This window comes from Anser anser, assembly GCF_964211835.1.
Source record: "Anser anser genome assembly, chromosome: 10".
NCBI lineage: Eukaryota > Metazoa > Chordata > Aves > Anseriformes > Anatidae > Anser > Anser anser.
In genome coordinates this window covers 5,891,186-5,914,746 of record NC_139730.1, presented here as the reverse complement: position 1 = coordinate 5,914,746, position 23,561 = coordinate 5,891,186, and the positions used below count along the sequence as shown (strand labels likewise).

General features: G+C 39.9%; 1 long non-coding RNA gene across 4 annotated transcripts; it reads left to right on the top strand.

Annotated features, from left to right (window-relative positions):
• Window positions 1-998: 998 nt before the first annotated feature.
• LOC310904654 lies at window positions 999-22,175 on the top strand. 4 transcript variants are annotated; one of them, XR_014588503.1, is made up of 6 exons: window positions 999-1,454; window positions 2,519-2,630; window positions 4,284-4,415; window positions 14,658-14,916; window positions 15,957-16,085; window positions 18,603-22,175. It is a non-coding gene; the product is annotated as an uncharacterized lncRNA (long non-coding RNA). The 4 variants fall into 4 exon arrangements; XR_014588505.1 differs by lacking the exons at window positions 999-1,454; window positions 4,284-4,415 and having other exon boundaries at window positions 1,727-2,630; window positions 18,603-18,748; window positions 19,333-22,175; XR_014588504.1 differs by lacking the exons at window positions 999-1,454; window positions 4,284-4,415 and having other exon boundaries at window positions 1,727-2,630; window positions 19,333-22,175.
• Window positions 22,176-23,561: the final 1,386 nt, after the last annotated feature.

The window sequence follows — 23,561 nt, the reverse complement described above, 5'->3', positions numbered from 1 at the left end:
TAAACTCGCTCATTGTACTTGTATTCATAATATGCAAATATTCTACAAAATGCTACCTCTCATTCTATATCTATATAAATGCTTATTTATTTTAAAATGCTTATTTATTTTAAAATGCTTATTTACTACACTTCCCTGTGTAGTTCTTCTTGTATCCGAGAACATATATTTTTATAAACCCCTCAATTTTGGGAGTTCACTGCTTCCTAAAATTGTTTAGGATTATAGCCTCAGATAGCACTAATTTTACCTGACAGTTTTACCAAAATCTTTGTGTTTTAAAAATTATTTTTCTTGTTGTTTGTTTGTTATAAAATTAATATTAAAAGGGGGACATGTAATTTTATATCTAGCTCAAGTTTATTGAAATATAACCACAGGAAAAAAAGAATCACAATCAGACTTTTTAGTGTTTTGTTAACTATATCAGGAATATACATTAAAATGCATTCTTTTCCTTAAACTGTATGTCTCAGTCTGTAACAAAGTGTCTGTACCTCTTGACTGAGTAAAATGTTTAACAAATACCTTTAGTGTTTTAAATAAAACAAACAAATTGCATCTAAGTAAGAAAAGTAAAAATGTTGTAAATAAGGGAGTTGTGTTTTTTTTTTTCCCCTCACAGCTTAAAGCTCTACTTTCTAACTTAGATGCGTAAAGATTTTTTTTTTTTTTGTCAGCTTCAGCACAGAGAAACATTAAAATTCATCTCACCCCAAACCTTTGTCGGGAAAAAAAGATGTTAAATATCAGCAAATGGATCTGATAAGCTGCAGACTATTTCTGCTGTCAGAGAATGACTGTAGGACAAAAACACATGTTCAGGATTTGACATCCCTTGGCATCTTGTAAATAGCCTGCATGAATCCACACCTAAAAACTGCCAACACAAGCAAAATTGTGCCCAAGTTTCTTGTAAGTTAAGCAAGCAAAGCAGAGACATGAAACGTGGTTGGATTGAATATAGAAACCTAAAGACCCCCAAAACTGACCTTGAGATCATTTTAGCGAAAGATCTTCTCTGCACTTTTGCAGCGCCAGCCTGATTTTCTCTTTATAAAGAGCTCTGTCATTTGTGTGTATGCGTGTGTACATGTGAGTGTGCAGGACTGTGTAATAAACACTATTAGGGAAAAAAAAAAAAAAAAAGAGAGAACTTTCCATAGAAGAATAAAAAGCAAAAAAGAACTGCTGAGTAATACAAAATAGACTTTTTTTTTTTTTAAAGAAAAAAAAGGTTTAATTCCTTAGAAGAAATGTGAAGTAATCCTTTGGCCTGGATTTCTAACACTTCAACTCCACCCCCTCACTGAAAGAAAAACTTTTTTTGTGATTTGTAATTCAAAAGAGATCACTGTCTGGATGGCTTTTTTTTTTTTTCTGCTTTCTTTTTCTCCCATTTTGTTAAAAATGGTATAAAGAAGGAAAGAAGGGATATTTATGAAGAGGAGGAGGTGATCTGTTTCAAAAACTGATTTCTTCTGATACAGCATCAGGTTTTGCACAGCCAGATACAGGAAGAGCTGATTTATTTTTTTTCTTTTTACTCCAATGCCCTTTCCCCCAGTCTTTTATTTATTTCTATTTTTAAAATTTCTAGATCCTTTATAGAGATGTTGTTCTTCCTTTCTTGGACTCAGGTTTGCCCACTGCCAGCAGGAGAATATTGAAGCTGCTGGACCCAACAGAGCAAACTACATTCTCCAGAAAGTCAGGGGGGGTTGTCTCAGCATTTTAGGAATTAATGTTTTTGGACTATCATATAACTAGTGATGGCATCTACAGGAAACTACATGCTGTGGTGTGAGACATTACAATTATGTTCATCCAATTCACCCAGCTGAGGGTACTTTCCAAACTTTCCCGTGGCAAATTCTATTTTCAGGTCTCCTTTATAAAGGATTAACATCTCTGTTGTCCATGTTGGCTTTAGTCTTTTAGTGTAGAGCCAAAAGGACCGGGAAGCTGGTCCCATCGTCAGTCTGTCTGGAGCAGTGGTGCAAGCATACATGGACACTAGGCTCCTTCTAGCCTAACGGTGAAAAGAGAAATGGGTCTTTGCAACTGAGAAATATTACTGAGAATTGAAGTGTTATATGCCAGGCCACGGTCAGGCCAGGATCAGGAAGGTGATTCTCTCCAAAGGACATGGAACAATTGGCAGCGTGCCTCCTCCCCTCCTCTTCCTCTGAAGCACCCCTGGAGTCAGGATGCTGCCTTTAATGACTCAGTAGTCTGCTTGGCTGTGGCAGATCTTGTATTTCTGGAGAGAATCAATATAAACACTTTCTTTTGTCTTTCCTTTTTTTTTTTTTTTTTTTTTCCTTTACCCATTGTAGTGCCTCTTATTTCACTGTCTGCTGTCTGTCCTCAGCGCCAAAGGAAACTGTGATCCATAATTCCCGGTGCTGCCCAGCCTGCAGTAAAACTGCTCAGTGTGAAACGTAATATGCAAAAAGTTTTTCTCCCCCCTTTTTTTTTAACCTTTTTTTTTCCTTTTTTTTATCTTTTTGGCAAGCTCTGGAAGAAGGCTTGTTTCCTGGCAGGAGAAAAAGCCAGCCTTGGCTTCAAGCAGCCACTGACAATTCCCAGCATATGGTAAGAGAGGGAGCTTCCGCCTACCCCATCAGGTAAGTGCCATCTTCCTCACTACTGCAATGATCGATGTCACGCTTGGAAAGCGCTGGCTGCTGGGAGAGGAGCCAAGCAGCCAACTGGCCAATACAAGGGAACAGGTCAGGGTGGACAAGGCCTCTGGGTGAGGAAGGCATGCTAGCATAAGTATGCAACCAGGAAATGTGATGTCTTGATATACCGTCATGTGCTTTGGGTTTCTGGCTCCAAAGCCCAGTCTGAAAGATTTACATTGCTTATGTTTGTGTTTAAGTCCCTTCATAAGGTGTGCTGGAGTTTTTTTTGCACAAGCCTTTCAGCAAATAGAGAATTGCTTGCATGCCATTCCCTCTCTCCTTTTTCTTCACTTTATTTTCTCTTCTTGTGTCTTTTCACGTTGTTTTTATAATGAGTTATTCTTTGGCTAGAGGAAGACCTGATCCCACATTCATTCCAGTTCTGCTCATGGACTCCCCATTATTTTGGAGCAGTCTACTGCAGAGGCAAGCACTAAGGCAGATTCCTTAGGGTAGCCACAAGTTTGCCCTGTTTAGTCTGGGGAAATGGTCTCAGGTCCTCCTTCCCAAACTTTTTCTTACACAGTGCTCAGCAGCCTCACATGGGGGTTTGGATGTTTCAGAGCTGCATGTTGAGGGCTGCATGTGGCTGCAGTCTGCCTGGGAGGGGGACAAGGTCCTGTGCTGTGGTCCCACCCTCCTCACGGGGCAGGGGACAGTGCCAAGAGCAGGTGCCAGCCCCCTTGGCCTTCCCACAAGACAGGCTTGCTCTGCCTCCGTAAGGTAGGTCTGCTCCCAGGCTCCCAGTGCAGATAAGCACCTTCAAGACCCCACTGAGCCATTAAGACCAGGTCCTCAGCTGTAAATCAGAACAACTCCATAACATTTTTCCCCCTCACCTGAGCCCTGACCTAAAGGGACCACATCTCGTGGAAAGAAGGTAATTCATTCTGCATGCTCACTCAATCCATAGACCCTCGGCCAAGGATGCTTATTATTGCTAACTGGGGTGCTGTTTTTTATCATAGTGGCAGGGCTAAGAATCCTAACTCATTTCACATAGAGCTCTGAATAGCCATTAGCTGGTAAAAAGTTTTGGTGTGGAGCAAACTGAGCTGTTCTCCATTTATTCTAATGAGGACTATGCACTTTGTAGCTCATTCTCCAACACAGAAATAAACTGTCAGTGACTTCTCTTCTGCCACAGATTGATCTAATACAACTGCCTCAGCGCACTTTGCTTGTGCAGACAGTTCCAGTGCACATTACTGTCATTTCTGATGCCCTAAAAGCTGCTGCCTTCTCCCTCCCATGCTCTTAAATGCCTTAAATGCTCCTAAAAACTGTGGTGACACTTTTACGGGTGATGGGGCAAGGGTCACATGCTGAATCTTTGCATGCTAAGAGATGCAAACAGCAGATTCCCATCTCTTAGAGGAAAGTGAGGTCTCATTTCCTTTGTCAATAGGTTCCTTGTTTGTGCCTCATTATTACAAATAAACAAAAAGAAAGATGCAACCTTTCTTCAATTGAATTTGAGGATTTTTGATTGCCAGGATAAAGGATAGCCCAAACAACCGTGGTGCAAGCGTCTCTGTCTGCTATGTGAAATCAAGCTACAGAGGAAATGTAATACAGGGGCTTCCTTTCTAGGATCCATTGGAAAACACTACGCTGAGCCTTGCCTATGCCAGACTATGCCTGAGTGCCAGCAATGACCCAAAGTACTGCAGAGTGGCAGATGAGTAGGACCATGTCTATAATTTCATCCACCTTCACTATCAGGTAGGAGTGGGTGCTAGGTAAAACTGAAGAGAAAAAAACAGACAAACAAACAAATGCAACTTATTTGCAACTGCCTGCATTTGTGGTGAATTGATTTTGTGCCCCTGCACTTCAGACATATGCATATTCATCCTGCACAAGTATTTTAAAGGGTTGATCAAAACCCATAATATTATTCTTAAAGGAAATGTTTCAGTTTGGCCACTCTTCTGATCCCAAAATTCTGGGTAAAGTATTTGTTTTAGAGAGGCTGCCATACATTATTAACTTTTTATTTTCTGAAATTTTAAAAGTGACTTTCAAATTTTAAGTGTAAGGTATTTCATTTTTATGCTATTTGATTGTTCTAACATTCTGTGATTCACAAGTAGAAATGTTTTATAGCATGACAAGAGGCATATACTTTCAGAAAAGTAGAAAAGCTACTATAGCGATGCTAAATAATAAATAAGCCTTTTGATTTTGAAGTAAATTAAATAAGATAAATATTTCCAGAATTACAGTTTTAATGTACTGCTAATCCTATTGGCACAACATGAAACATTTAGTATTAGACTGAAAAAACAAGGTCAGTATTTAAAACAAACAAATTCCATCCCATCATGGTTCTACACAAAATGTCCACTTAGTCTAATTAACTACAGCTCCTGAGCATCGGTGAGTGGATTTTCACATTTAACAAGTTCTGTGAAGTTCAGCAAGAATGATTATTTCTTTTGAATGGCCGTGCTTATAGAATATTGCTGCCCATCATACGGTATTCATTACTTCACGGTTTCAAACGTCTGTCATCCACACAGGGAACAGGAATGATTCCATATGACTTAGGTGACAAATCATAAAACATAAAAAATGAATAGCTAACAGCTGTTGGGACTTTTCCTGCTGAAAATGGTTTCCTTCAAGTTAATATTTCCTCATGCTCCTAATTTTCTAAAAATGGCAATCCAGATGTTCCAGCTGCAAAGTACAGGTATCTACAACACAACCAGCATCTATGGAGAGATCATGAAAGGGCTTTTCTGCTTTTCTATTCTTCCTCTTTTCTTTTTTTCCCTCTCTCTCTCTCTCTCTTTTTTTTTTTTTTTCCCTTTGCTTCAACAAGAGTAAAACTTGAACACAGCCAGGTGTTTTCACTTCAGAGGCTCCAATGGCAACAACAACTCCAGTGCTTGGAAGCTAACAAATTTGTTGTGTCACAATTGATAATCAACTCTAGTAAAAGAATGTCCAAATCAATTGAGCTTTAGCAAGGGCAAACTGACTGGACACAGCCAGGCTCCCAGCAAAAGTAGGCCAAGCTTGATAAATTTGCCCTTATTATAGCTATTGATGTTTAAATTTCTTCAGGGATGTTGTTACATGGGTGCCTAGTGGTGACAGAGGTACGGTGACCTCCTTCGATCCTTAATCTACACCTGTTAGTTGGCTCCCTAGTTGCTTGTGAGTATACTCAAGCTTAAAGGTTAACAAAAGAAAAACAGGCCAAGTTTACGCGACTGCAGCAACGGATCAATGCAGAGTAAATAACCTTCTCTGTCTTATTTCCCCAAGCATTATTGATCCGAGTTCTTTGTTCTTTGTCATGTTTCTGTCTTCTAATCCCAGGGGACACTAAACGATCGGCTCATATTGGACATGTTAACTGGCACATTATGACAGCTACCATTTTGTCACTCAATGTGGTGCTATATATAAAGAACCCTCCGTTCAGGGTTTCCTAAGCTGTTCTATCCAAAACGAGCCTGCTTTTTTCCTTTGGCTTCCTTTGTTCGCTCACCCTCTGCCCCTTAGGTATTTTGTCTAGAGGTCTGCAATAACACTAAACTTTTTTTTTTTTTATTATTATTATTAATTGCCGCTCCTAAAATTCCCCCATCCTTAAAGATGGACAATAACCCAACAGTTAAAAATAATAGACACTTTTGCAGCATTCAGTGCTCAGCAGGAGTTTCAGGCAGCAGCAAATGCTGGTATCAATTCTGACCTGTCGGGGCTTGTTGTTTTTTATTTAGGAACAGGAGCCCTTTCCTTTCATTATCAAGGTTACATTTAAAGGATATTGCACTTTCTTAAGTGTTCTCAATGGATTTCTATGGGATATTACAGATATCACTCTAGCCATACTGAGCCCAAGCCCCGTCTTTCAGCTGTGCAGATGCTCCAAGTGCCTTAGCAGCTCTATAAACTTGCAGATTTGTGGTGGAAGTCTGTGTTCACCAGGAGTCTATTGGATTTCTAACAAAATTAATTGGATTTCTTTCCTTATGAATGCTCCCTCTACAAGCCTATCTCTGAATAAAGACTTATCAATAATAACTCCCAGAATTATAAAGATTTAAAAGAGAGAGAGAGAGAGAGAGAGAGAGAAAGAAAAGAAGTGAACTTGGAAGGCATGACAACCTACTATTGCTTATTTAGCCTTCCTCACACTTTATCTAGGGCACAGAAAAAGGCTGTTTTAAAAGAAAAAGCTTTTCCCTCCTGTGCCAAAAAACTCCCAGTGAAGAATCCAATCACTGGAGTAAGAGTTGTGTGCCTGTCACAGCGATGGAGAGTCCTTCTGTCTGAATAGTATCATAGGCATTTAACACCACGGAATTCAAAAGGCATTTCTTAATCAACAGCGCGATATAGGTAGAAAGAGTAGAACTACATTTTAAAATCAAAGAGATTTGATAGTCAAAAAGTAAATTCCAGCCTGTTTCTTTATGTATAGGATTTCTCTGTATTAGCCATCACTAATCACCAAGAAAATATACCCTGTCCAGTGGACAATAATAGCATTATTACTTTCCTGCCACAGAATCTTATCTTTCTGTAAGTCATGGCTGAGTCAATCTGTTCTTTGAACAGGCATTTTTGTTAATGCTAAGGAATCCAGGCGAAAAAGCTGCTGTATATTTCAACTGAATTTCAAGTTCCTTCACGTCTCCATAGCTGATAATTAAACCAACTGACCTGCTTCTGCATTGAAGCCTGCAGGAAATTAAGCAGATAATACTCATTAGGTAGATAGGCTTTTGGGGATAGTTTATTAAAAGAAAAAGAAAGAGCCCCCAACCAAACAAATAACACTGAACTATGAATCTCAGAGCAGTCTCATCACTTGGCTCCAGGGTTTTCTCCCTTTTTTCCACCTATGGCAGAGTTTGGAGTGGTGTTAAAAGCAACTTTTGAAAGGGGGATAAAAAAAAACCAAAACATTTGCAGTATTTGTCCCAGTTAAACTCAATCATTCAAACCTAAAACCCAATCCAAATATTTATTTTTAAAGTAGAAATTGACTATTCCAGTACTCACCTTTAAAAGATGGCAAGCTTGCACTTTTTTTTTTTTTTTTTTTTTCAATTCAAACCATGAAACTATGCAAAAACAACTGGAATATGGTGTGGTGTGTGTCCAGAGAAGCCTCTTATTTGTTTAGATTTTTTTTTCCTTTTTGATATGCTGAAAATGTATCCCTAAAAGATATTTTAATGTCTGTAAAATATTTGCAATTTTTGGATTTGCTGATAAACTGAAAAAGCCAGGGATCATCCAGATTTAACAGACAATTCATTCACTATTTGTCTTTCCTGTTGTAAGCACTTTGGGGCAAAGACCATGTATTTTAATCTCTTTAGATGGTGCCTAAAACATCACAATAAAATCTAATTATTAATAAAACTGATATGTAAAGGTGAGAGTGATGTTGTATATGGGCAGTATGTCTTATGCCACTGGAACATCTTCCTCCATATTTCCAGGCAACATTTATATTGTGGAGTGTGGCACAAAAAGGTCAAATATGTGAGGAGTGATGACATTGTTATCCTTAAAGGGTCAGCTGTCTACAAAAAGGACACATACACATTGTCTAAAAATCCAGAAGAAAATTCAGATTGGCTAAAAAAAAAAAAAAATGTTTTCCTAAGTGATGTACACAAGTATTTCCTTTCACAAAACTCCATTTTCACTATCCAGCGGGTGTCAAACAACTTCTCTGTTTTGATTTTAGATGCTGTTAGCAGGGTTTTGATTTCCACGCATTATGAGCCCAGTTAACTTCTGCTCCACATTAGGGAATTCTCTGAAGTGATGCCACTGATGTGCTGACATCATTACGTTAAAAATATGGCATGGTGGCACATGTGTAGTGAAAAATAATAATGCACAAAATAAAATTACATTTCTACTTTGAAAAGCCAACTATGCAAAGCTCCCAGTATGTTTGCAGTGCATATTTAAAAGAGACAGCCCAAACCCTCTGTTGTGACAGAAAAGTTATATTTCACTGTATTATTTTTATGTGGCTATAAAATACTATGCAAAAATACCTCCTAAATGATGTCTTGTTTATTTATTAATTTAGCTTTTTTAGCTGTGAGCAAGATGATGCAGTTGAATTCCCTTAGATTTGCCAGACTTTCATTTTCCTGATCCTGAATTCAGTCTCAAGACGGTGGACAGATCTCAGCTGAGGAGTCAGATCCCAGTATTTAGAAGTTTAGCTCTTTGCCCCTTTTTAGGTGTTGGATCAGCACCTACAAAACTGCTAGCTGTGGGGGTAGGCTCTTTAAAGCATACCATGAATAACATTTGAAAGCAGCCTTTCCTAAAGGTGTTTCAGTGGGAGGTTTTGTTTTGCTTTCTTTTGTTGTTTTCTCAACCTGGCCTTTGCCCCTTTACAGTGCACTCTTATGCTCCAAGTACAGAACAGCAGCCAATTCTACAGTTTCATACCATTTGTGCCTTGATAGGGCAGCAGTAATATTCTGCGAAATCTTTGGGGAATATGACTTACCAGCCTGGATTCGGTTTTATAAAGGGACAAGTCTCACTAACTGTAAAAAATCTCACAAAACTGGTTAATAGACTGGAGGCCAAGCACTCAGCTAAGTAAAGCCTGGAAGAAAAAAAAATAAAATGTTGGTTCCTAAATCATACAAGCAGGTTCAAAATGTACCCATTGTTATTAAAAAAAGAAAAATCTTGAGAAAAGCTTGGAAGATACTTTGTTCCCTTCAGGAAGTTCTGGGTAGTTCTGCTGACCTTGAAGATGTTGATTTCAGGGTTTTCCACTGGTAAGTGGGTCATTAGGTAAATGACCAAAGAACCAGCGTCAGAAGCTCTCAGACTTGTCAGGAAAGATACTTTACTTCTTCCCATTGGAACCAACTGTGTCCAGTACCATAGAGCACACCTCTGATTTTCCTACTTGAAATAATGAGACATTGTCACAAGTCCTCATCTAGGTAAAGCTGGCATTATTCCTTTGATTTTCATAGACTTATGCTGATTTGCTTTAGCTGGACAATTGATCCAGAGTCTGAGCTTTATATACTAAGATAAACTTTTTCTGGAGTGTGTATGAATGTGTATGCACAGGCATAACTTGGCTGATTTGGTATCTCAGAGATTATGATGACATTAGTAGTATTATTTCTTCTTTCCTCTGTTTTTAAAAGAAGGAAAAAAAAAAAAAGAAGAAAAAAAAAGGAACATTTCCATAAATAAAGCTTTTAGACTGTTCAGCAGATTTACCTCCTGCCCTCCCAGGCACACCCCAACCTCTTCTAATAATACAAATGTTATCACAGTCTAAAAAGTTATTCTTGTCCTTGATGTGTATTTTGCACTCTTGTCAAGGGCCAGAATGGAAACAAACCAGGGCCAGTGCATGGAACGGTCAAACTGAGCACAAAAAGTTTTATTTATTTTTTTGTAAGGTACAAAACAGGATTGTTAGAACAAACAGTCACCAGTGAACCGTATTATTCATAATTCTTCACAGTTTTCTCCTGGAAACAGACAAATGTGCATTGCCTGAACATATTTTGTTAATTCATAATTATTTTGCCATGAATAGAGCTGAATAATTTCAAAGCATTTTCCTGACAGTAATGAGTGGTGCTTTGTAGCTTCCCTTGTCTGTACATTGCTACTGTTTTGCTCATTTCATGGATGGGTAAACTGAGGCACAAACAGTGAAAAAACAGGTTGAGTGTAGGCTACAAAAATAGAGGGAGTTTTGACTATTTTGAAAGACAATCCCATATTCTAGCAAAACTCTGAAATCTTATATTAATCTGGTTCCTCATTTATCTACAGCATGGTATTTAGGAGAAGAATTACTATGTTAAATTAAAACATGGCAAAATATTTTTGTATTCTTAATGAATCTTTAAATGCAAGAAACCTCTGGACCATTTGTTTGATCTTCATATTTAAACATGATTTTAACAGTCACAGTTCACCCATGGCAGTAAGAGACATCAGTTGCAGAAATCACACTAATACGGACCAGAGCTGAATTAAACTGTGTTGATGGAGATAACCAGTTGCATATGTTTTTAGTTAGCAGGAGCCAAATCAGATAACCACCATACAGAAACATTGGGCCTGATGGATATTTGTTTCTGAGAAAAGACTGGATTGCAGCCTGAGTCGTGGTCTGTCCGTTTATAGTCAGGAATCAGGAAAATGAAATTCTGGATAAAGCAAAAAGGTGACTGGAGAGGAAGGAAGAGCAAAGTATCTGAAGGGCAAAGACATAAACATTGGTGCTGTTCTCTTCGTGTTACTAGACAAGGACCTTCTATTGATTTCTCCAGGCATGCTTGCACTTCCTTCCTTCAGTGACTAATGATACGCCCTTTGGGTTATGATGACACTGCATTTCACAGGCCTGCAGGTCGAATACCTGATGTATTCCCTGCCCAGCTCCTACTTTAAGTCATTGTCCGACTCCATGCCAGGCTCTCCTCAATGTGAGGCAAATAAGAAAGGGAGATAATTTACGTCGTTCATCCCAGGACAGAGAATAAAATGCAATTCTTCCAACAGGTTCAAACATAGCTGGATCTTGTCCGAGGCTTTGTTTCCAGTCAGCGGCATTGCATCCAGTCTGGTGTCTTTAATGTTTTTCTCACAACACTTTCCAGAACTCTGTTTCCTTCTGCAGGAGCCCCAAAGTGCATATGTGTTAGGCACACATTTCTTCGCCCACCTCTGCGTTGGAACACAGATTTGTTTTAACTTTGATTAACAATCCTCCACAAAAATTTAAAGAAAGAAGTGACTGATTCTTCTCTCACTTTCAGTAAATTAGGAATAATTCCCCTCTCCCTCCCACCCCTAGGCCACAGAGTTAACACAAATAATGTAAAACTGGCGAAGGTGACAGAAGAGTTAGGCTAAAAATGAAGAAGCCTACTGCCTTCAACACAGAGAATATGGGGCGCAAATTATAACTCAGCCTATTTAATTGCCAGGCAAAATGTGGGACAAGAACTCTTGGGGGCTCCCAGTCATCAGTGATTTGAAGCATTCGTTATCAGTAGCCTGTAATAGCTGCTCTGGCCAACCTCCCTCTCATGTTCAAGAAGTAAAAGCAGCAGGAGATTTTTGAAAGCGTGAAGAAGTAAGCATCCGACTTTCACTCACTTTCAACATAAGTTTGTCCTATCACAACCCTGTGTGCCTTTGAACATATCAACCTATATTCCACCAGCAAACTAGCTTTTGCATAATGAACTCTCTGAGCTCCCACAGTAATCACCAGAAAGACCAGTAACACCATCAGTGAGAAATTCAAAATAATGTAACATAACTTTAAACTACTCATCTGAACAAAAGAGTTTTTTTCTTAATATCCAAAACTGCTTCTACTGCTTAGGGAGAAAGATATTTTTGTGAAGCTGGAGATCCCATCATTTAATGTGCAAAATCTATGGTGTCTATCAGGGTGGCTAAATGGCTCATGTTTGCAACAAAATATAGCTGTGAGGCTTTTCTGGAGCTTCTCATAATGTAAATGAGAATTACTGGTCCAGAGACTTACAGCACTGATGTAAAATTTCCTGTCTCTCAGAAGACCACTGTGACTTAAGAAAACCTTAGAGGGCATAGAAATACATTCCTAAAAGCCTAAAACAACATGGATACTGAGAAGCATCCAGACTCCTTTCCACAATTTCCTATTCTTACAGAATACTGAAAACAGTTTAAATAAATGCAGACGCATTGCCCCGTCTCACCTTCTTTTGGTGCTAAATCTCCCCACAGAGGAGTTAGCTATTTCTTAGCTGTACTCTAGAGAGCTGCTCTTAGTTCAATGGCAGGATACAAACATTTCTTTCTTGGGCTGCATTGTATTTATGCTGCAATTTTGCCAAGTGTTGATAGGAGAGTCTGATATGTAAAGCTAGAACATGTTTAATCATTGCTTCAGTCACTGGTGAAGGCAGTACATGTGCCCTCTCCTTTTCCCTTTCCCCCATCTCCCCTAAACACATGGACCAATGCAAAGTTTGGGTGCAAAAGGTGGCAAAGCAAGTCCCACTCACTAGCCACAGCAGTGCTAAGAAATACCAGTTTGGCTGGCTGCCACAAAATTCCATCTCAGAGCAGATGGATTGGCATGGTTGGGGAAGGGAAGAGAGCTGGGGAACTTCCCAGGCTCTAGTGTGGACACTGTCCTGGAGATTACAGTCTTCCAGAGCAGGGCACCAGGAGTGAGGTTGAAAGTCTCCAGAGACAAGAAAATTTATAAATGGAAAAGAGAATTTTATATATATAATATATATGTATATATAAGGCATGTATGTGCTGTACTGGTGTGCAATATGAGTCTTATTCAAATGCCATATTGTCCCATTTTGCAATAGCAGGTGAAGCAGCTTTCTGCAACAACCAGGATGTCAAAGCAGGTTCTGAGGGTTCCTTAAGACTTCTCTGCTTTGAAGCTCAATTTCTAGCTTTGTTTCCTGCAACAGTAGGAAAAAGTGATTATTTGTTTTATGTGTCCATCTCTGCATGTGCCTCCGTGCAACAGCTTCCAAACTAGCCAAATTCAACTAAATTTGGCACAAGGGAGAATTTCTTGAAATTTCATGAGCTGGTTGCCAGGCTGAGTCAGAGGCTTATTTACCCTAGTAATATGTGATCCCATCAAAATACCCTGCCAGAGGCCAATAAAATGAAGAGACATAAATCTGAAGGCAATTTCTTAATTCTCTTGTTCCTGGAGCTGTTTCTTTCTCAGTTTCATTCATTTTCCTTCTGCTGCCACCATTGGGAGGTGGTGGATGGATGCTTTAAAAGTGGTACTCCAGTGCAGAAATACATCGCGCCAGCTGATAGAGAAATACATTCACACACAGGGAAATCCTGAGCCGACTGTTGGTTTTAGAAATATTATTCAAGAGCCAAAATTATGTGATCCTTCTTGGAACAAAAAGACCATGAAAATCAGCAAGAATTTTCCTCCTTTGAGGATCTGGAAATCTGTGCCATCTCTTAATATCCAACAGACTTCTCAAGTATCTGGTGTGATTTTTTTAAGTGAAACATATGATAGAAATGGAAAGCTTAATCAAGTTTCCTCAGATTACTAATTATTCACTCTTTGTTGCTTTTTTTTTTTTCTTTTCTTCTGTGCTTTGCCTGACAATTGAATGTGGCAGAGACATAAACCTGGGAGGTTTGCATTGCTTTCAACTACCTCTGAAAACACCTTTTTCTATATGCACATGGTTTAAGATAAGAAAGAAAGTCAGACATATAATAAGAATGCCAAATGTCTGGACAGAAGATCTGACTTTTTCAAAGGAGTATGTTTACTCATATGTTTATTGAGACTGAAGAATTACTAGGGATTTTAATTGTAAAGCTTTGGCTCCTATTGCCACACTACACAGACTAGGATCAGCAGCTATTTCATCTATTAGTAATTTTATTTCTTTACCAAGTGCCTGATCATGAGAAACAATAACTGTCAGCAGTGTAAACTCCCAAAGGACTTTGAAGATTTACTCTGATTAACTACAGATCCTTCTAATATCTCTCAGGATCAGTCTCTACCTGTCCCAGTCTGAGGTGTAATGTTGCTATAGACTGTAACTGTTTACAGAAGTGGGAGCCTTCAATAGATCAGTGTATGAAATCATTCCTATTCCTCCACAGTAGTTTGTAAAGTTTCCAAAGAGCTTTCCAGGCTTTCTGGATGAAAGCCACTATATAAATGCAAGATGCCATTATTATTTATTGTTTCAGTTTGACAGAAAGATGGAGGGTTTCATTTTGACTTTATATTTCCATCTCCTCTCCACTTTGCCTTTGTTTCATAACTTTCTGACATGCAGAATTTTCCTTTGTATTCCTTCCAAGCTGTTAAGACAGAGAGGTTGGAAATGCTGCAGCCACAAATAAGTGTTATATTATAGCAATTTTTAATTATTATTTGTGTTCTCATTGCAGAGGAGATCAGACTAAAGGCCCCAAGTTCCAGCTTCCTGCGTCTGAAAGAAGCTAGGTCAGGATTTTGCAAACAGGACCAAGAAATCAATTTTGTGACCCATTGACAAGGACCTTACAGACGGGGAAGTTTCTTTCACAGCCTTTCATTCCTGCTCACCTTAGCCCTTGGACGTATTGATGGGAATCCCAAATAGAAGGAATTTACCTGCTGCTAATTTGGGTACCACAGGGCTTAGCCTGTGGTACATATATCTGAAAGGTGAGATAGCCTGACCATTATTTTTTGTTACCTGTTTACCTAAGAACTGTTTCTTTTAATTCATCCCGTGGTGGTGAACCCTATTGAATAATTATGTTATACATTATTATTTCTCTTTGAATATTTAATTTAATATGTTGTGGTAGGGTAAATGTTAGTTGCTTCTACTTTGAGCCATCTGCAATTTTGGTTACCACTGGAAAAAGAAATGTTCGGTATGGTTATGCTGCTTGAGCCAGCTGAAGAGGAGTTTCAATTTGCTGTCATTTTAAAGGACCTTTAGAAGAGCAGAGAATGAGGCTCAGCTCTCATCCCATTACCAGGTTTATTTAATCTAAAATGCCTCTGAGAGAGAGACTCCCTTATCTCCAAGTTGGGCAAACACAACACTGCACATTGATGCAAGATCTGTAGTGAACAATGTAGAAAAAATGGTGGTGTGTGGAATCCTAAGCATGTGAATCTAGCAGGTAAAACAGAACTGAAAATAATGGTTGGGGTCTAAGGCTGAGTCACAGTTACTGAAGGAGCACAGAAATGAGAACAGCAGAGAATTAGTGCGATGGGTACCATAACTGCATTAATGTCACTAATATCATTCACAAAGCAAAAACTAAATTAAAGAAGGGGTATGCTGTCTAGCATATTATGGTGCCATGTAACCTCCCAAATGCTGAAATAATGAGGTAGATTTTTATTTTTATTTTTATTTTTATTTGGTTTTAATCATGATTGCTCCAGTGTCAAATGAGATTGTAATGAGAAGTGGAGTTGTTACAGAAAGTTCACTGTTTTGGAACTTCTGTGAGATGGTGTCAAATAACAAGTTTTGCTCCCCATGTTTTTCCCACTTTTGCAGCTGCCTCTTCATTTCCTGGTTTGGAGACTGACTCAGAAATGAAGACATTAAGCATTAAAATTAGCTGAAAAATAAAGGGTGGAGATGTGAAAAATGTCAGGGACTTTACATTCTATTTTTCATGAGCTTTCAAACTTTTTCAACATTTCTTAATAGTCTTGTTTAATACTTGTTGTTCCAGCTACTTTTAGAAGACATTTTGGAAGACACGAAGCCTATATACTTCAGACAAGAAGCCTAATAACTTGGGGCACAGACCAACTGAAAATCAATTCCACATGTTTGAGGCTTCTGTACTCTAGCTGATAAGGTAGAACCTGGTGTTTCAACAAAATTTTTGTAATAACCATTGACAACAATACAGAGACTGTGATTATGTAAATGATGGACTAAACTTGTATGAGCATAACTGTAGCAATGAAATACTTTACACTAATTTTTGAGGATATTTATATGTTGGTGCTTACACAAGGTGTGGGCTATAAGGCCACTATCCCTTCAAGACTAGACTGAGATGTTTTCAGTTGATGACCATTCACTGTTATTATTATACTTGTAAATCACAGCCTGTCTTCATCCCTACAGATCAAAAAGAGAGTAATTTCTGTTTTATAGGGGATTACTTGTACTACTTGTCTCCTAGATCTACTCTATGATCTATGGAGTGCATTTCTGTCTGGAATTATTTTTTTCTGTTTGGGAATTATATTTTTCCTATGAGCCACGCAGGGGCTCCTGAGATCTTGCAAAGACCGGTGAAAGGTCTAACTCTTGCTCACTTTGGGGTACTTAAATGAAGCACCTGAGCCTGGAGTCCTGGCTGTATGACAGAGGGACAATACCAGGTGGGAACCAGTTCTGAATTTCATCATGAGAATTTCATTCATTTTCTGGATGTGTTCATCTTTCTCCCTTAGCTCAGAGGACCCAGGCCTAGCAGATTCCCGTGCACTTCAGCCTACAGCCTCGGGTTAGATCAAATAAGTCCATACCTATGATCAGCAGAGTTCCAAAAAGAAAAAAAAAAAAAATAAAAAAACAAACCAAACCAACCAACCAAACAAACCAAAAAAAAAATGCACCATCACCACCACCATCAAAGAGAAAAACAAAAACAAAACAAAAACAAAACCATATAATAATATCTCAGTAAACCAGCCAAGAAGTAAAGGAGAAAAAAAGGGACATCTGTCTCAGTATTTCTCAGAGGAGAAGTGCAGCTCACCGGATATTTTCATCCTCCGAGTGCTCCCTCTGCTGCCTGCGAGGCAGCTGGAGGGGAGCCGACAAAGCCGTGCGGCCCTGCATGGCTGCCCAGGTGGGCTCTGCATCCCTCTTCCTCACCCTGCTCTCAGCATTAGAGATGCCGACAGTTACTAGATAAAGTTAAAGACTCGTGTAGTGATCTTCACACTAATTGGACTGTAATGTATAGCCTCGGTCAAGCAAATCTCTCCCAGCACTCCTCTCCACAGACGGCAATCAAGCCATTTACAGAAGATGCATCGGCTGCTGGGACCCTGGAGTAACCTTAAACTGCACTGGCCTTTTAGCAGAAAACACAATTAATTTTGATACTGAAGGGCAATTAGGACTGGGGTTAAAATAAAAAATCTTCTGAACAGAGAATGTCAAAGACTGGTAAGGAAACTATTTCCCTTGTACACAGTGCATTGAAGGCCTGTAAGCGCAGCAACTGTCAGCTCACGTTAATTCAGATCACTTTGTAACCCCCCCCCCCCATTTCGATGGAAGATATGTAAATTTAGATTAATAAGCACTTTGCTCAAACCCCACTAAGACTGATAGGTATTTTAGTTAAGTCTTTGCTGCTGGAATGAACACAACTTCTCATACTTTGCTGGGGAAACCTGTTTTACATCCCAGAATTTAGTGGAACAACCAAATGCATTTATTTTGTTCTGTTTCATTTCCAAAAGAAAATGGTCTCCCAGCTGACACTCTGCAGATCACAGCTTAGAGCAAATCATGTCAGCAACTCTATAAACTTCTCTTTAGAAGCACAGAAGATGTTCACAGTAATACATATCTACATGCACCCACATGTCCTGACATATGTGCAAGGCAGCCAAAATTTTGACCTCACCTGTGCAAACTGCTTAGGTCTCTGTCACTCTCCATAACTCAAGCAAATGCATCAGGCTTGTTGGTTGTGTTTTTTTTTTTTTTTTTCATTTTTTTCCTCCCACAGCAATCACTTAACACTCAGTGAAGCCAGTGAGTGTCATTGGCACAACTTAAGTACGGTTGCTTATCTCTAAGGACAGTGATATTCACAGTGGAAATTTTCAATACCCATTTTGTTTAAGAACTAGAGATAAAAGACGAATGCTCAGGAATCATATGTGAAATCCTGATCCAGCAACATTCAGATTAGGCAAAGATCTTTAGGCAAAGATTTCAGAAGCATCAGCCAATAATTGTCACTGAAGATATTTCTGGGGACAAATATTGAGTGAAGCTAGGCATTTTCTCAAACTGTACATGAGTATTTGTCACTGACAGCCCAAGAAAAAGTGGACAGCTTCAATATAAATAATCTCAATAAAGCCACGCTTCTGGCTAGTGTATGAGAAAGCAATGAGGGACATTTTAGGGCGTTCCCAAGGGATAGGATGTTTGTGAATCTTTTCCTCAAAACACCCCCGTAACATGCAGACCTTCACAGTGTACACTAAGGAGTTTTACCCCCCAGATGGTACCCGTGCAACAAGGCCAGCACAACTCTTGCAACAATTCTGCCACGGTCAGTGACTTCCAAATTCTGCTCTTAAAATTGCTGATCTTTGGTCCTCTTTGAATGCAGGCCTAAGCCTACTGGTATGGGAAAATGAGATCTAGCTGGACTCCCGAGGAGGGAAATGTGTAGGGGAAAGTCCATGACACCAGAGAGGAAACTGTAAAGATGCTGCAGTCTTTCCTACAGATGAATTCATAGAAAACTGGGGCCAGGTGAGGTACTGTCCTCCTCCTTACACTGCCAGTGACATTGCTACAGGCACTGTCATCAGATGAGACAATTTCAGTTAAAATGAGAGAGAAAAGATGTTAGCTAGGGGCTTGACTTTGAAAATCTCTTTCTGCTTTGGTCCAGGGCTGCTCATACCTGTTAGCTTCCCAGGCTTGGTTGAGGACCTCCATTTCTCCCTGACCTACACAGAACAAGCAGATGTCTGAGGCAAGGGGCCACCATGATAGTCTTGGTGGGGTTTATTACATTTTGGTTCAGTTCCTGTTGCCATCAGTGGGTAACTTCCAGAGACTGTTTACACATGAATTACCTTTTTAAGAGTTTGTCAGAGAGCCCAAAGTTCATGTCAAGTTTGTTTGTTTGTTTGTTTGTTTGTTTGTTTGTTTGGAGCAGTTTGAACAAATCTCAGTCTTTAATATCAAGGGAATATTTCCAGGTATGCAGGCACATAGTTGGTAGAAAGAGATGGGGGAGGGTGAGAGGAGCCTTTACATAGCTAGAAAAAAATCAAGATGCTATTTCCCTCGATGCTATTGAAAAGACTCATTTTTCTTTGTCTTTCCAGGTTCTCTTTTCCATTTACAGGGCTCTCCAATCTGCAGTGAACTGTTTTATCGTCTGAGACTCGGGCTGCCGTCCCACAAGCCGTACTTGGGAAACCACTAACTGATGTTAGATTTACACAGTGGGTAGTTTTTATATATGTTTTTCTTAAAAGTAGCATCCTAGGGGAATCTCTCCATGGCAAAAACTGCACAAGAAGCACTAGCAGCCAATAGAGCATTTGAGGAGTTCACAGGGTTAAAACTATTGTTTTCAGGGATTGATTCAATCTCTGCTTTGTCAACCTGTTTAAGTTCCAGGGCCCCATTCTGACCAGCTACAATGAAGGGTGAAGAGCCCAGAGTAAACTCATTTGGGCCTTTTAAGTACAACATGATTCATATTTGTGTGCAGCCTCTGTCATGGGTTGTGCGCAGCCCACTGCCAGAAACCATGTCACCCTCTCAATCTTGTGCCGGAGGGGGCAGGTGGACAAGATAACTTAATAGCTCTTATTCATTTGGAATTTCTGTGGTTATGGGGTAGGTCACCTTGTTCAGTGAGAGAGGGAAAGCATGTAAATCTTCAGCCCAAACTCAAGCTCCAGTGTAAGCAACTTTCAGAGAAGCTGAATTTATATTTCTTCTGTTGTTATCTTGTAATTTCTTGGGGCATCCCTTTACAGAAGAGTGATGCAAGGGCCCCAATAGTAATGAAAATAAAAATAATCCACTGTGTTCACATGCATGGCATGAAAGTGAAAACTCCCACCAGTGACTTGAGTGAGGGACATGAGCAGATTTGGCCTCTGCAAAGCACATGGCTCTATGCTGGAACCAGGCTTAACATAGGTTCCCACATTCGTACACACTAGGGTGGGAATGCAGAGCACATCCCAATTCCCCACATGTGTGGGTCTGACCCAAGCCTGCTGTGCCAACCTGCAACAAATCATGCAATCACGCCGCTGGGTCAGTGCAGTTTGCAGTAAAGTCTGAAAACTTGCAAGGATAAGATCTTCCTGGGTGTATTATCACTTCCTTTTCTAGAGAAACATGGAGTTAGAAATATGAGACTGGATGAGAGTAACCAAATATCTGCATTTGAAAATGGCCAGCATCAAGCCCTATAAAGACATCAACAACCAGATGAATCTAATGGCTTGCAGTACCTCTTCCTGACATTCAAAATTTAGAAGTGAAGCATGTGAGTTTGTAAAGAGACCAAAATATTATTTTAATTGATGGTGATGCCTAGTCATTCTTGTTGCCTATACCAACATCATCATGTAGTTACAAGGAAAAAGGGAGAAACAAGTACAAAACACCCCCATATTTTGGAGAATCAATTTTCCTTGAATAAATGACAGTGCTAAAGGAAAAAAAAAAAAAAAGTTGCAAAGTGGTCATTTTTCTTATGTACAAAAATCACCATGTATTTCTGTACTGAAAAATTTCAGAACTATCAGTTTTGCACTGGCTCCATTAATAAACAATACTTCTGTCACACTTTTCATCTAGAGAAGGAAAATCACCTAAAAACTCTATTTAATTAACCTTTACAGCCCCCTTGTGAGCTTGGCATTATTATCTCCATTTCACAAATGGGCACGTTGAAACACAAAGAGCTTAAGTGACTTCCCTACAAGTGAAACTACATAGCAGGTCAATCACAGCGCTTGGAATAGTTCCTCAGTCTCTGGGGTCCTGGTCCCCTGTTTAAAGTGCTACAAACTTTCCTTTCTTAAAATGGGTGAAGACTCAGATTATATTTTTTATTTTGTTGTACCTAAGATGGGGTAAAATTCTGAAAAGCATCTACAAATGCTGTGCAATTTAAGTATCTGAAAGAGCGTCTAAGAAGGAGAAGCAAGCTCTCTCATTTTGTTTAAGAGCTGTACACAAATGTCTCTGGTGGAAAATAAGGAGTCTTTAAGAATGATGTGTGACTTCTAGTGATGGAGCCTGGGTTAGTGAGGGTATTTATTTTTCCCTTCATTAAGAAACAACTTATCATTCCAGTAAAGGAGCTGTTAATGAGTTTGTTCACACTCGCTGAGAAATGACTGCAGGATACTCCTCAGAGGACTTACTCTGAATGCATACATAAACCAGCCAGAGCTCGAGGTACAACCAACAACCTGCAGAAAGGAAGTGCTTTGGGGTTTTTGCCTTTCCGTTTGTTTGCTTTTTTCTTTGGTTTTGCTCCCCCTCCAGTTCAGGATTAATTCAACAGATCTGAGAGGAAACAGGCAGATTTGGAGCACACAGGTTGGGATGTGCATTCCTGAGCCACTATTGGACTTGTGCAAGGAGCGTGAAACTGTGGGTCAGGTAGCTGTTGGACACTGGGGGAGGAGGACACTGTCTCCAACCCACCCGTGAAGCCAAGGTCTACCCTTGCTGATCCCCAAACCATCAGTTGTACATTTCCCGTTGCACTGTCTGTGGTGGTTCCTGGTCCTTTGCATGGGATGGCTGCCCTCAGCAGCTCCAGGCCGAAGTGTCCCATCTCTGCCCACCAGAAGGCCACTCAGAACATGTCCTAAGAGCACACATGGGGATACATATATTTATCCTCTAATAGAGGAGGAGGGTGGCAAAGATGTTCTCTTCTGCATGTGCTTTCAGTGTGGCCTCAGGCTACTGGCTGGGAGCCAGTGCAGTCCTGTACTGGGCAAAGTTTGGGATTCCCCAGTGCTGGAAAACATTCTCCTGGCACTCTTTCAGACACTTACCCTTTTGACGTTACAATTTTTGAATGTGGGTTAGCACATAATTAGACTGTGCAATGCTAAAAGAGAATTACCAAGGAAGCGAGGCAGCTTGCCTGCCCTTTGGGTGCCTCAGAGATGATCCTAGGATCCCTCCGCATGTCTTCACTTTGTTTCTAACAGAACTGGGTATCGGTGTCTGTGCTATATATATATATGTGTGGGTATATATATAATCTCTCTTCACCGTCCACCTATTGTCCTTCTGTTCTATTTGTCAGCTGTTTTGAGAAGTATTTCCGATTCAGCAGCATGAGTAATTGCTGAGGGTTTTTGTTTGTTTGACAAAATATGGATAACAAATGGCAACATGTGCTCTTCAGACTCCACTTCTACCCCAAGAAGACCCACCCTGACCTCCATAATGAAATCAGTAACTTCACTCCTCTTCATTTCCTCATCCTGTGTCTAAAGTCAGGGGAAGTGGGTTGTGACCTTTTGCACATAATCTGACACACGGCACGCAGGGCCGGAAGGCAGAAAATCATTTCAGCAAAAGGCTGGAGCTTTGGGTTAGGTAAATTCAGGAAAGAGAGAGATAGGAAATGACAGTAATGTTACCAATAGACTAAGAGGATCCTGGCACCAGCCTGGGTGTGAAATATGAGGTTGTCTCTAACAAGGACTTAGTAAAACCCTTCAGCTCACATTGAAATGCACGACACCAAAGACTTTTATAGAAACAGCTTTGGAGGGAAGGTGGGAAGACATTTTTCCTTCAGGGAAGCTAGCCTTCAAAGAAAAGCATCTTGCTCCTTATTCAAGGATAAGATGGCCAGGTTGGCTCACCTTGATAAATGATATAACTTCAGGATGAGCTTCCTGACCCTCTTGGCCAACTAAAGGCCCTCTGATCACCTTGCTTAGCACCAGAAGCATGTATCACAGCTGTACATGCATGTAGTGCAGTTTCACTAACATGCCTCATGTTGTCTGGGTATATATTTATGTAAGAACTGTTACCTGTCACTGGAGAACCTCAGAGTTAATACATTTCTTCTTTAAACACTGTGTGATGTACAGAAATGCTCCTCTCCCTGTGTTGCAGGGATGCACAAGAAGCACACGTTCATGTCGGAAGTCTCTGGAGAAGCAGAGACCGCTGGCCAGGTCCTGCAGTCCCAGTGCCAAGCTGCCTATGGGCCCAAACAGAAGAAAGAAAAATGCTGGACCTATGACCTGGGAAACTGCAATCATAAATATCTCCTGTTTGCCTCTGAGCAAGCCCTGGCCCTCCTGGCCACTCAGACCAGCGACCTCTGTAGAAAGGGCCAGTGTCTTGCAGAGCAGAGCCAGTCTCTCCTGAAATTTTTTTCCTTTCAGTTTGAGCTGGAAATAGCACAATATCCTTTACTAACTACTTTGGCAGCTCTTTGTCTGAATCAGAAAGTTCAGACACAGAGTGAAAAAAAAAAAAAAAGGAAAAAGAGAAGACAAGATCCAAATATCTTTGTAGTTTTTTTCTTTTTCTGTAACAG